Source organism: Amblyomma maculatum, chromosome 5 (assembly GCF_055883805.1).
Source record: "Amblyomma maculatum isolate TAMU_Amacu chromosome 5, ASM5588380v1, whole genome shotgun sequence".
NCBI classification, from domain to species: domain Eukaryota; kingdom Metazoa; phylum Arthropoda; class Arachnida; order Ixodida; family Ixodidae; genus Amblyomma; species Amblyomma maculatum.
Genome location: NC_139348.1, coordinates 80,969,657 through 80,983,395, shown reverse-complemented (window position 1 = coordinate 80,983,395; position 13,739 = coordinate 80,969,657). Strand labels below are relative to the sequence as shown.

The 13,739-nt window shown below is 43.5% G+C and overlaps 1 long non-coding RNA gene across 1 annotated transcript in view; it reads right to left on the bottom strand.

The window, feature by feature from the left end:
- Nucleotides 1-237: 237 nt before the first annotated feature.
- The window catches only part of LOC146188587 (uncharacterized), a 29,916-nt gene continuing 16,414 nt past the window's right edge, over nt 238-13,739 (bottom strand). The window contains exon 2 of the long non-coding RNA XR_014707231.1: nt 238-363. This is a non-coding gene — a long non-coding RNA (uncharacterized LOC146188587). The remainder of the gene's footprint in view (nt 364-13,739) is intronic.

Genomic DNA, 13,739 nt, shown 5'->3' with positions numbered 1-13,739 from the left:
GACAAAATGCGAGCATTTTTAAAGTACAGACAGAAGCCGAAACTACTTTCACAGCCGGGGATAATGCTGAGGTTAAACCAACTTGAATTTTACAGACATTACTAACTCATTAGCGAATTTAAATCATAGAATAATAAGTGTAAATTATTTAATCGCCCTAAAAGCACACACAAAAAAACTGCGAAGTACAGAGGTTTCTTTCTTGCGTAGATGCGGACAATGGACACCTTTAGCCTACCTTGTTACAACATGCGCTACCAGTGGGAGTGAGCTCTCTGCCGGCAGTCCACGAACTTGATCGATCCCGACGCCAGGCAGAATTCATTGAGGGGGCAGAATGGCACCATGCTCCCGCCAGCCCCACTGCACTATGACCGGTCAGATCATGGGCACTGCCAGTAATAGGGCTCTGGATAATCCAATAGCCCGAACTGTAACCCTCTAAACTTTATGTTTATTGTATATAATATCACGCAAATAACGTGTGAGATTAACGCAGCTATTGAGCGCTCAACAACATGAAATGAATACACGAAAACTGAGACATTTGCTGTGAGGCTTCAGATTTTCAAACAAATGCTCAAGGCAGTAAAACTTTCGCCGCGAGTTTCATTTAAAACATGTAATAAAACGAAACCTTGGCTATAGCACATTATGGACTGCAACTTATAAAAATTCTTTCTCATCTGCAATGGTGCCACATTGTTTAGGCGTTTTAGTTGGTGTTTAAGCTTGGAACCGGACCTAACATAAATTAAACCTCCTGCCACTAATGAGAACTGGCGCAGTCTTTCTTTCGACGAGAAATGTGCCGTTCAGTCTCCGCCAATTAAGATGTAATGGTCGCATTTCTGGCGGACGCCAGAATTATGGGCGTTCAAGTTGTACTAAGAGTATTTAAAAATACGAACTAAATTTGATGCTTCCTTGCATATAATTTGTTCATGAGTAAAAAATCAGGAGTTTAATTATGTAAAGATAGATCGTAAGAAATTATTTGAACAGTAAAAAGAAAATCTCAGTGAAATCTCATGTCTCTTGTCGTTATATATGTTTACAAATAACGACACACAATATGTTATTTTTTAAAAAGCATTGATATCAATCGACAACAAAACACACAGCTGTGATCAAGAGTCGATGATTGAAATGCATTTCCAGGAAATCCATATCGCTGATACATTAACTTGCTGCTGTCTAAAGACTGCTCTCATATATCTTTCGTAATTGCAAACACACGCTCTTAGATCTCGCAACACCGATACCGGGCAAGCGTCAAAATCATCGAGCGCTTTATGTTTGAAAAATTTCCACAATTTCGACCATTCCATTATCCACCTGTCAGAGTACTCATAAAACAAAGTTTGATTCTACTTATCTTCTACTTCAATAACCATTTTATAAATTCGTAAAATAAAAAGTGGAAATATTTGTGCAGTTGCTTCCAATGTTTAAGGATAGGCGACGTTCAAAAAGCGGATTATTTTAGGTATCTTCTCTGTGCTTACATTTGATAGCCATGGTGCTCTGAGAGTACATTTCTTCAGCCCTTGTTGTGTGATGGCTTTAAAGTAACCATGAAACAATATTTAAGGTAACATTCTTGTCGTACAATTACTTAGAGGAGATATATGCTAATTCGAGAAAGTTTTGCAGCCTATACAAAAACAAATTCTGAAAATCTTCTTGATAACCGCTCGTAACCAAATAGGGCGACATCACCCGCGCACCCCTCTTAGCTGATGTTAAGGGGGCCTTCTGGGTGCGCCCACTCACTTGACGCTCCAAAGTGATGCGTGCGAATGAAGCCCAGTGGCGCAGCATCGTAGCTTGTTTTGTTTATTTTACTAGTGCGCCAGCATGCACTGAGTTGAGTGGGGAAAAAAGTAGAGTCATTTTCAATAGGCAATATTTTTGGTTTTAACGAATCAAGCTTGAATATTATTTTTTTGTGGAGAATAGCAAAGGAATAGTTATTGCTCGCGCGCGCCTTCTAATTTCAGTAAATGGTCTTTAAAGCATCTATAAGAATTCTGATAACAGAGATTACATGAGTGAACACAGTCGTATTCTTTACGCATATGCAATGGCGCCACAATGTTTAGGAGTTTTTTTTTTTTGCTTCACTTTTTGAATCTGTCCTATCATGAATAAACCTCCTGCCCCTACTGAGAACATGGCACTTCTACAAGTCGCGGTCTATATTATGGCATCACCGGTAACTGAGGTGATATGGAACGGTAAATAGTGAGAACTAGCATGCGGCAAACCAATATGGTGGTACATTCGGGCATGTGTAAAAGCAAGGCTACGACAACCGCGTGCCAGCTCAAACAAGAACAAGTTCAAAGAGGGCTAATAAGGTCTTCTCAAATACATTATAAAGGCAAGCCATCTGTGTTCCGAACTGGTAATGAAAGAAAAAGTCCTCGAGCAGTCATTGTTTTCTGATCTCACGGTGATGTTCTGTATTCAGAAAATAACAATTTCGTTTCTTCGTATAGTGCGTTTATTCATAAATATTTGCTAACACTTCAATAGCACTACTTTTATGCCATCCATTTAGTTTGCTTCTATTGCGTCTGCTTGAAGAAACGAGCCGGGCAGGCTATGGACAATTTGGCAGTCGCCGTACGTCGTAGGAGTTTTTCTGTTTAGCTTACCCTTAGGGACAGAATAATGAGATCAAATTGGCCATATGTTTCACCTCAGTTACTTTACCTTTCTTCAGTAACAGAACCTCCTGGAGCTTTTTGACATCAGTCAGAATATTTTGACCTATTCATGAACATTCAAGTCCCTGTCGATGTGGCCATTTGCTCGGGCTGTTTCGACACAAATGTTGTGAGTGCGTCCTTTCAACACACAAGTGCAGTAACTCGAAACCTTAGTACACCGTCCTCCATGTAACAGCTTTCACCAATCGCTGTCGATAGCACGTCGTATTAACGAGCAATCATGTACACGACATCAACGACAGTCATGAACTTTTCAGGAATTTTTCTGTAGCAACAACACTTTTTACTTTTCTTTTTTTCCGCAAAAAGTGCGCGATTGGAATGCACTTGACGCCTCAGTTGTAAGGCAACCTACAGTCCAAAAGTTCTTAGAGCTTGCCGAGCCTACTTTGTTGTCATGAAGCGGTCTGAATTTGTGTCAAAGCTCCGGTGATATATTCTTTCTATTGTTTAACTGATTTTTGGTGGTCTTTGGGCTATTCTATGAAGGTTTTCCATACTGAATCTGCCACATCAGCAATCATGTCCATGTCATGCAATTCATGTCCACTTCTGTAAAAATCCCATTGGGGTTGACAGTATATCAAAACAAAAATACAAAAGCATTCCCTACGTAATGAGGCGTGGGTAGAATATGTCCCCCGAATAATCAATTATGAAAAATGATTGATAGTCCTCATGAAGGTAGCTAAAGCACAGCACTTATTGCCGCAGCTGAGCTAGCTACCGTTACTCTGCGCCCAGTTCCTGAGAACGAGCCCTTAATTGCTTTAGTCTAGCGTGAAGACGCCGGGGGCCTTTGAGAAAAGGGGACAATTGAGCGCTGTGGAGGAGAGGTAAAATGTCAACGGCGACTACACGTACCCGTTGCCCACGGCCACCAAAATAAGTTGCCATGGAGGCTCAGAGTCAATAAAATGAATGACACTGAAATCAAATAACGCAGACCGAACGTAAAGAAACACTAAAAGGGTGCAAGAACATTGAAGAAAAGAAAGCTAACGATATAAAGAAGCATTGATTAAGTGTGATTAAATAAAGCGAGAAGTAAGAGTGCACTTATACGTCGTAAAAGCAACCAAACGAAGAACAAGCTCGTAGCAGAACTGCGCACGGAACATGCAATGATTTTGCATTTTCGCACCTAAGGAGACTCAAGTGCCGCTCATAACGTTTGCCCTGACGCCTTCGTATTCAGCTTTGATTTTCGCGTCTTTTTTTCTTCGCCCAGGAGAGTGGCTGCAAAATTGGGAGCGGAAGGACTAGTAGAGAGAGAATTAAGCCAAATTCTCAGTGCGGATGACCGGAAAAAAGCCTAATAAACACACAAAATAGTGTAGAGGTTTAATTACTTTTGAACCAAGTTTCACGGCTATAAGGCATCGATCGCAGCTACATGTAGTCAGCACTGCCGCTTCTACGTTGGCACTTTTTCGCGCTGTGTTAGCTTCTCGAAAAAAAGATAGTCCGCTTTCTCGTTGTTCGGCAATCTCCGCAAGCTATAACTGGCATGGTTATGTCAGTTTGGTTTGCCACCTCGATACAATTGTTGAATGATCGTATTTGCCGTGATGCTTACGGTCATGCGGACGGGCTGACCTCAAGGCAATGGACCATTTATGGCGAGATTGAAGAGCGAGCGCCACGAATCAGCCGTTGTCCGCTCTAAAGCAGTTTCGATGTTAGCGCGCCGTGATTAGATCTGCCACCATACACTCTAAGCTAGCTCAAGGTTACAGCAGCAACGATGAATGATCTTGAGAGACAGGGTAGCAGAACTAAAGGTGTAAAACAAAAGTTCATAGCCCATGCCTTCTCTCAGTGCTATAGATTTGATTTTGACCAAGCACCTTGCTGTCGAAAGTGACGGCTCCGGCCTCAAAGAGACCCAAATGTCTTGCCCGCAGAGATAGAGAGGCCAATGTAGCCCATGGAAATGTGAATCTGCGGCGGGCAGGAAAGGTATATGCGCTGCGAAGCCACGCCAGTTAAAGCGCATATAAAGCGAAAGCGCCGACTCTGACGAATTTCGTGCTAGGTGCGCAGTGCTAGAGCTATAGACACCGAAATCCTGAAACCGCCGCTACCACGCCATTAGCTCACATTGTCTCTTCATCTGGGCCGTGTTTTATTTCAGCTAATTATTTTCCGTATTTAATGAAGCTTGCGCTCCTCAATGAACATTCAAAAACATCATATTTGGCTTAGAAAATTTATAAATGCATATTCTATATTTCCGAAATTGTTTCTGGTATAAATTTGGCAAACTTGGTGCAGGCGGCGTTCTCTACGTCAAAGCAAACAAAGGATAAGTTTCCAGTTGGCTACTCAGGCTACTTGGACTTTCAGAAGATCAAATCAGTCGATATTGTCGACCATAAACCCTGACTGCTCATTGGAGGGTCAAATTCTAAAGTTAAAACTCAGCTACTTTGGTCATCTGATGAGAAGAGAGGAGTCGCTGGAGAAAGCTTTGATGTTGGGAAAAGTTGAGGGTCGCCGGAGAAGGGGTAGGCAGCGAACGCGATGGTTAGATGGCATCCTCGAGGCACTGCATATGAAGTTATGTGATGTTAGGAAGATAGTGAGAGACCGGAAAGCGTGGCGTGACATGGTCCGTAGGGTCACGAAGAGTCGGACATGACTGAACGACTGAACTGAACTGAAACAGTACTGGGGAGATCGTGTCTCCTTGCCAAACGCCTTCCTTGTGACGTGCGCATTGTGGTTATTGATGAGTGGCGTACCAAGCACGGAGACCAGTTCACCCTGACAGCTGGAACTGTTCCGCTCCTATTGCGATGAAAGCAACGTGCAAGACATCCCGGAAAAATTATCAAGTGAATCAAACATCTCGGGCTTGTTTGTTCATCACAAGGTAGAACAGTGCAGGCTAGGCTAAAACGATAAAGGCAGTACGCGTCTTGGCGGCCTTTTCTCGTCCTTTTTTAGCCTGCGCTGCTCTTGTTTATCATTGAAGAAAATCATAGGAACCTTCATTATTCATCTATGTTGAATACTGAGGCATGGTGGATGCTAGGAAGCCGGATGACCTCCACCCGATCGCACGTGTAAGCGCAGCAGACCAATACGGTGTGCCCTCGAGGCGCAGACTCCTATTGATCCTAACCCCCTTGCACCTGGGCTTCCCCGTGCAGTCCAAGTTCTAATACATGAGGCGTGCACGGACTGCGCACTCACCGCAGGTTCATTGCCAAATGACTACTGTCTAATGAAAATCCCAGCCACCACGACCTCGCAGCTGAGCCAGAAGATCGGCAAGATTACGACGAAAATGGGGCCGCAGTTCTATGCAGAAAATGCAACATGGACGACAGCCCAACGGTGCAACACGTGTTGTGGGATTGCCCTGGCTACTACGAAAGCTAGTCATAATGAGAAGAATGGAGCTGCTGGAGAAAGATTTGATGTTGGGAAAGATTGAGGGTCGCCTTAGAAGGGGTAGGCAGCGCACGCGATGGTTAGATGGCATCCTCGAGGCGCTGCGGAAGAAGTTATGTGATGTTAGGAAGATAGTGGGATACCGGAAAGCGTGGCGTGATATGGTCCATAGGGTCACGAAGAGACGGACACGACTGAACTGAACTGAACTGTACTCAGGCGCGGATATATTAGGTTACTTGTTTTGCTCTGTCAAAAATACCAATGTTAAGAGATTAACATTCTGTTTAGCGGCAAACTGCTGTATTTTAAGTTTTTCCAGGACCACTCCAAATGCTGTGGATTCCATATTATTCATGGTTTTGATCACATTCCTGCACTGAGATTTTGGTAGATCATAGCACGTAGCCGTTTATGTAGGTAGCTAGATATCAGACATTTCACCTTGCGTGCCGTTCTCTTTCCCTCGAGACCTCAAATAGCAAATATTAAATGAAACGCATTATGAAAATGTCGATAAACCGACGACAATGAAGTGCTTTCGCTGCTTCTCCTATGGGTAACTATTCCTAATAACAGCTGTAGAGAAATGCCTGAATACGCCTTCGCGACCTCTGGCTTCATGCCAATAATAATACCTGCTCAATCTTCATGTTGTGATGAACGCTAAGCGTGCTTTCAATTTCAGCTCACCCTCGGGTAGTTGCACAAGCTTTCTTTGTTACTTTTGTTCATTTTTTTCCTCTCTCTTCGCTACAGTTTCAATTACAATGAAAGCTCCGACACGTGTGGTGGCTTCTCCAAAGGTCAAGCAGGCCTGTTTTTTTTTCAGCCGTTTTGGGGAAGATGCCTCCTTAAGCAGCATTGGAATCATGCTGGTAAACCTGCGTTTATGGTCACTCCGCCAACCTTCGGTGGTGGAGTGACCATAATCGTGACAACCATAAGGAATATTGTTCAAAAACTCGTATGACTGCCAACTGCTCTCTGTGCTCTCTGAGAAGAAAATCAGCGGATTGCGAGGAATTTCACAACAAGCGACTATTACAACTGATGCTTCCAACGGATGAATTGTTTTATTAAATGCTTGATTCTTAGATTTAAGAAGTGCCACGATACACATTCTTAACATCTGCAGGATTAAGGTTCTTATAGGCACTATAGCCGCTAAAAAGGTTAAAATTAGAATATGTGGATTTTGTGAAGGTGTTTAATAGGGGCACATCTATTTCAGAAATAATGCGCTTGGGAAATGAAAAATTTGAATCAGACAAAGTTCTACTTATGTGTCTGCGAACCATATGTTGAAATATACGAGTAATGTTTAGCCATCCTCTGTAACTCCCATCAGTCTAGAATGGAAAACTGGCCACATTATAGCTTTCTACACACTAATATTCATATATGTGCGTTCTGTGATATCTATGAGGCGTCCTTTGATGTTCGTAATGATGTTTCTAGAGAAGAGTGTACCCTTATTCTGTCTTTTTTGAGCGAGCCCACAGGAAACCTAGCAGAAGAGTCAAAGCACCGCACGCAGCTAAGAAGTAAAGACCAGTTTGAAAATGTGTATTAGTTAAAATGTAGCTCATCGGCATACTTTAACAAGAGCACCTCGGCGAAATAAAAATAAACGCCTTTTTTTATACGTGCGGAAATATTTGCAATAAAGCTCGCCTCGTTGGTAATACGCTTTCACTGCACGAGACAAACATCCAAGGTTTCGCGCGTAATTTTGTTATGTAAGAAATATAATCCGTACACGATATCAGACCACTTTATACGATTGATAATCAAATGGTACTTAACTATCGCTTGTGGATATATTCGCTCTAATCTATCACAAACCACATTGCGACTCCCAATCGGCCCGAGTGCAATCAAGGGAGCAATATTTTTACATACTCTACATGTGAAATCGCTGAACAAGGATTATAATACTTCTTTTAAATAAAATATGCCATTATTCACGGAAGTAAATTATACGGATAAACCGCAATGCTTTTTTAATGTTTTTAGAAAGGTAATCAATGAAGGATGAACGTATCTGCTGAACCCAAGTTTTCTTTTGATAAATGGAAAGCTAACGAAAAAATGTTTATCAAAATTGTGAAATAATTGTTTAACTATTTACAATAACCTTCACGTTTTGGAAAAAAATATTCCTTCTACCATTTTGGCCTTTGTAAACAATCGGGATTTCTTTAGGGGGAGCACTGTCCTTGTCTAGGCCGACCAAGCGTGCAAGTGCTGTCTGGGCGCACATAGCACATAGCGGGCGTAGCTTTCTCTGCGCTTGATGCATAAAGACTCCATGAAAATATGGGGAGGTTGGGACAGGAAGGGGGGGGGGGGGGGAGGAAACTTGTACATTGAAGTTTCCTGTGTACAATGAAGACTACTTCAGGATACGTTAGAATATCAATCTATTATCAATTCAGTCTCTCCAGGCACGTTTCGTTGGCAACAGTTTCTGAGAAAGTTCGCACCTCTGCCGGCAGCCGCAGCCGCAGCGGCAGAAAACAGATATGCCTCCTACATGTAAACAAACAGCTATCGCAAGTCGCCAGCTGCGCCTTCATATCCTCTTTGTTGACGTGTGCTGCTGGTTCTGAGACTACAGGTTTTCCCTCTAAATTTATTCTTAGCGCCAGCGGAAATAATCTGAGCGCCGACTCATGTAATCTAAGTGCCATGTAATTTAATTTGAGTGCCAAGCATTTAATCATAGCATCAGCATATTTAATCCAAGCTCCAACTCGAATAATGTCAGTGCCAACCAATTTAATCCGAGTGCCAACGCAATTAATACAAGCGCCAGCGAATTTAATCCAGGTGCCAACCAATTTAATCCGCATTTGGAAAATTAATGCGGGAGGGTTCCAAAGCTACAAACATGAATTCCAGCCTTAGATCAAAATTGAGATCACATTGCAGACCATACGACGAGTAAGCGTCACATCTGCTTGCACTATTTCGCTTTGGTCTTATATCTTGCAACAACCTAGAATCACGCAACGCTGAAAAAATGCGATTTATGACACGTCTCTTGCAGCTTTTAGCTTAGACGCATGACAAGTGAATAAATATGACTGTCATCTTCTAATTGGCTGGTAAAGTACTGCTTATCATGGGTTGTCATATGCACTAAATCTGCATGCTGATCCCAAGGGTGGCCTTCAAACTACAGCCGGCTTTCTTTATGAAATTGCCACCGATGCACAAATGTATTTTTGTTTCAAATCTTGGTTTAACACCACTAGCAGAAAAGAAGGATTAGTGCAAAGTACAGTTGGTTCAGGCGTGAAAACTTGCGTGAAGGCAGAAAAACATTACCTCATTTCACCGCTTTTCCAAATTTTCATTTCACGGCCACTACCACGGAAAGAGAGAGCGCGCCCCTGCATTTAGTCTGACTGCGACACGGTAGAGTGAATGAAAGTTATGTACAGTGGAGCTTACATCCGAGGCCAGGAATAGCTGCTGGCCTATATATAGTTACCTTAACAGCTGTACTTAGCTTGCCTGGGCGGCAATTCTAGCGGCGTAAGTTGCCAACAACCTATAGGCACGTACAAGCAAAGAAGTAGCCGACTTGAAATGCAATCTTATTATCTGGGAGACATTAGGCAGGTCTATGTATAACTCGGCACTTTTCACATATCATCTTCACGCAAATCTGCCCGTATAAAAGTTATGGCGGTCGAAAGCAGCACACTCTACCCTTTGCATTTGCTGCATAGTGTGTCGGGCAGCGTCGAGCAGCAAACTGCGCCGATGGTCCTTTTTAGCCCTTCCGGGAGGAGTGATTAGCACCAGGCCCCTCCACTCGCTGAGGAAAGCTTTGACTTCCGACTTGAACTTTGAAAAACGGGGTGTAAGGAGGCAGCCGCTTGATCAAGTGCATCTGACTAGCCGAGCTTGCCAGTTCCGCACTACCGTCAGCTGGAGCGTTGTCAAAGATGAAAACCGCTTCAGAACCAGATTCTCCACTTTCGACAAAGGCTGATATGTCGCTCAAAAATTCATTGAACACGATCCAGTGAACCTTGTCGACGGCCGTCCTATGTATGACACCATTTGCTGACATGCAGGCGAGAATGTTAAGGTTTGCTCCTTTGGTGCCAGTCGTCATCTTCCCCGCAGGCTGGCCCATAACTGCACGGCCGAAGCTCCTTGAACACCGTATGTTATAATTAGTCTCATCAACGTAAAACATGCACAAGAAAGGTTCTTCGCACCGCAGCCATTGCGCGTATGTTTTGCAGCTGTTTCACGTCGTCTCAGTTGCGGTCAATTGGCCTCTGACTCACCAACTTCATGGAGTATTCGTGCGAATCCAGTAGACGATCAACGCTACTTGTGTTGATGGTGGTGATGGTGAAAACGTTTATTAAAATATAGAGTTACAAGAAGGTTGCTCTGGGGTCAGGCTATAGTGCCCTTCCCTTGTGGTGATGGCGATTCCCGGCAATCCTTCTTCCACCGTTTGCTTTATTTGCTTTAGCGTGAAAGAATATTGTTATCCACAATATTCTTTAGAGCCATTACTAGCTTATTTCCAAATTTCTTCGATGTTCCGCCTTTCTTGAATGCTTCTTTATCGTTCGCTGCAATGGATCTCGCCATCTTTAAATTGATGCCCAGAGTGTCTACCAATCTTTCGCATTTCCTCCACGCCTCGACACTTCGAGAATTCTGGCCCTGTCATGCTCGGAAACTTTGCTGCTCTTTCTTCTTGGTGCAACTGGAGGCTTGAACGGCGGTCCGCGTTTCCTGTGCCCGACTAGGATGTCAGAGCACTGCTCATCGGCTTCCATTGAAGAAAATATAGCGCGTTCATGGGAAATGAATGCAAACAAACAGACTACCACCTGTTTATAGTAAACGAGTACGCACCATCACCGTCTGGCTCTACTCCGTCGTGCAAATGCAGACGACGATGCGGCACACACAACAGAAGCGCCATGATTGCCGCCTGCTATGAAATCTCTTGTTTTCTGCGTTTCTAGAAAAGATTTTTTTTATGCACTTGAGAAAACATTTCTCTTTTTTGCAAAAGAAAGTACACCTATTTCTAATAGTGAATTCACGTGTTCGTGCTTTAATCCGTGCTCCTGACATGGCGCAAAAACTGACGACAATTCGGCACCGGCTAAACGGTGGCGCAAAACTTGCCGTCTGCTTGGAAACTTTTTGGCATTTGCTTTGTAACGTTTGGCTGATGAAAATATATATAGCTAAATTAGGCACGGCTTATTAAAACGTTTTTAATTGTGTGATAAAATAACTGTGTTTCGAGGACATTTTAATTCTATATATATTCTGTAATCAGCAGTGCGCCCATTTCTGGGCTAATTTGACCTCTGAATATAGAGCCAGTAAGCTACAGCTCTGGGACCCTGCAGTATTTCAGTGCCGAGATTTTGCGTGTTAAACGGCTTTTTAAAACAATTGTATCAAGGCAGTGTTTGTCTTATATGGATGAAAGCCATCCAATAAGCTGACGCTTCGCTTACTCGTCGCATGGTCTGCAAAGTGAACTCAATTTCGCTTTATTTTTGAAATTATTGTTTTGTAATTTGGAGCCCTCTGCGCATTCATTTTCCACATGTGGATTAAATTTGCTGGCATCCGGATTAAATTCGCTGGCGCTTGTATTAATTGCATTGGCACTCGGACTAAATTGGTTGGCGCTTGCATTATTCCAGGTGGCGCTTGCATTAAATACACTGGCACCTTGATTAAATGGTTGGCACTGGAATTAAATTACACGGCGCGCAGATTATATCAGTCGGCGCTGAGATTATTTCCGCTGGCACAAGGATTAATTTCAGTGGGAAAACCTGTAGTTTACTTTCCTGAACAGACAGTCTAGTGCTGACGTCTTTTTATAGCTATAGAAAAAAAATTGCAACTTCTGCTGACTTATTAGACGTTCCGAATAACGTGATGCAGATAAAAACGTGCTTGTCGTACTTCCAAGCTGCGCCAAGCCTCTGGCTGCGACAATACTGGTCAACAACGACCGAGTACAATTGCGTCAATAACCAGAAGGACGATGTCTTATGAAATATGTTTCAAATTATTGCAACACCGTACTAAAGGACGCATGAAAGCTAACATCTGATAATTAACCGACTATTACTTTTCATTCATCACGCGTAAAATAATCATTAATCGAATTTTGATCTCCTTCGCTGCATTAGATATTCTTGAAAAAACATTTATTTGTTACTTCGAATGCAGCTTCTTGGTGTGGCAACCATTGGCCACTGAAGTCACAAAAGCATATCATCTCCATGTCGTCTGCTGTTCGCGGCGTCGACTGCATTTTTGCATGCACGGCGTACACAGGGGTTGCTGAGTTTATCTTCTGCAAACAGATTTTATTCGCACATTCCCTTTTTTCTTTGAGAATCCTTCACAATATTATGCGACCTTAGGGATCCTCGGAGGAGTGGATTCGTTTTCGGCTTCCGTCTAGAGGTTACCGAAAGTCCAAATTCGATGGGCTTATTCTGGGGTATTTAGGCATGCAATCACAAGCAGGGTGCTCGTATGTTATGAGAGTTAACTCGTGTTAGCAACAAGCACTCCTGCATACAAAAAGCGACATGTCCAGTGTTGCCTTCCACTGTTTGCCGCTCGAAAGGGAAGAAGGGCTAGCATTGTATTGCTGATTTGTGAGCTATATCCCGCCGCTGTTTCGATCCAAACACTGAGAAGGAAACCCCAACAAACACACACTGACACGAAGGCACACTGTGAGACAAAAGGAGCAGGGAAACTTTTAAGTGAAGGCCTCTTCAGAGGCCCTCGCTTATATAGCCAACTTATATATTTTCTACTGGTCAAACCTTTTTGCAAAACCATGTTCAGTCTTGCCACTGCCAGCACACGAAATCACACAGCACTGCCACCGCCGCCGCTTTAGTGACACCATCGCAAAAACCAGCGCGCTTCGAATGCGCTTCACTGCCCACGCCAGACAACAACCTTCAGGTCGACGCCACCTCCGTCTCTCTTCCCCAGCAGCCGCGCGCGCGCGGCACTGCAACCGACTCCTGAGTCTAACCTTGCTGTTTGCTCCTGCTTCTCCAGCAAATGAATGGTTTGTGCTTCAAAGTAGCCATACACGATGTAGCAGGGAGTGCGTGAGCCTTAACATGCAGCGAGAGTGCACCCATTCTCTTATTATGACTGTGCCGCCACCGTGTTTATTTACATAGCTTTTCCGTATAACTGGATTGATGCTGCTCGTTCGCAAGGCATAAAATTCAAGTTGAGCCAGCAATACCAAAAATATTCTTTTTTTTTTCACACCAGTTGCACTTTTTTTTTGTTTACAAACAACAATAGCGCTGCAAAAGAAGCCGGGGGTGCTACGTCTCTTGCCTGAGCCGGGTACCCACAAGCGGCCCCGATAGCCGCAAGCTGCCCCTAAGCTACACACAAGCGCAGTTGTACACTCTTTTAACTCATCGGGCGTAAACTTCTCGCTCGGGGCCTCCGATGTAACCAAAACATATCGGGCGACAGTCTTCTGATCAATTCCTTGGGCGCCACGGGCCCGAACAAACTCCTACTAAGGTGATA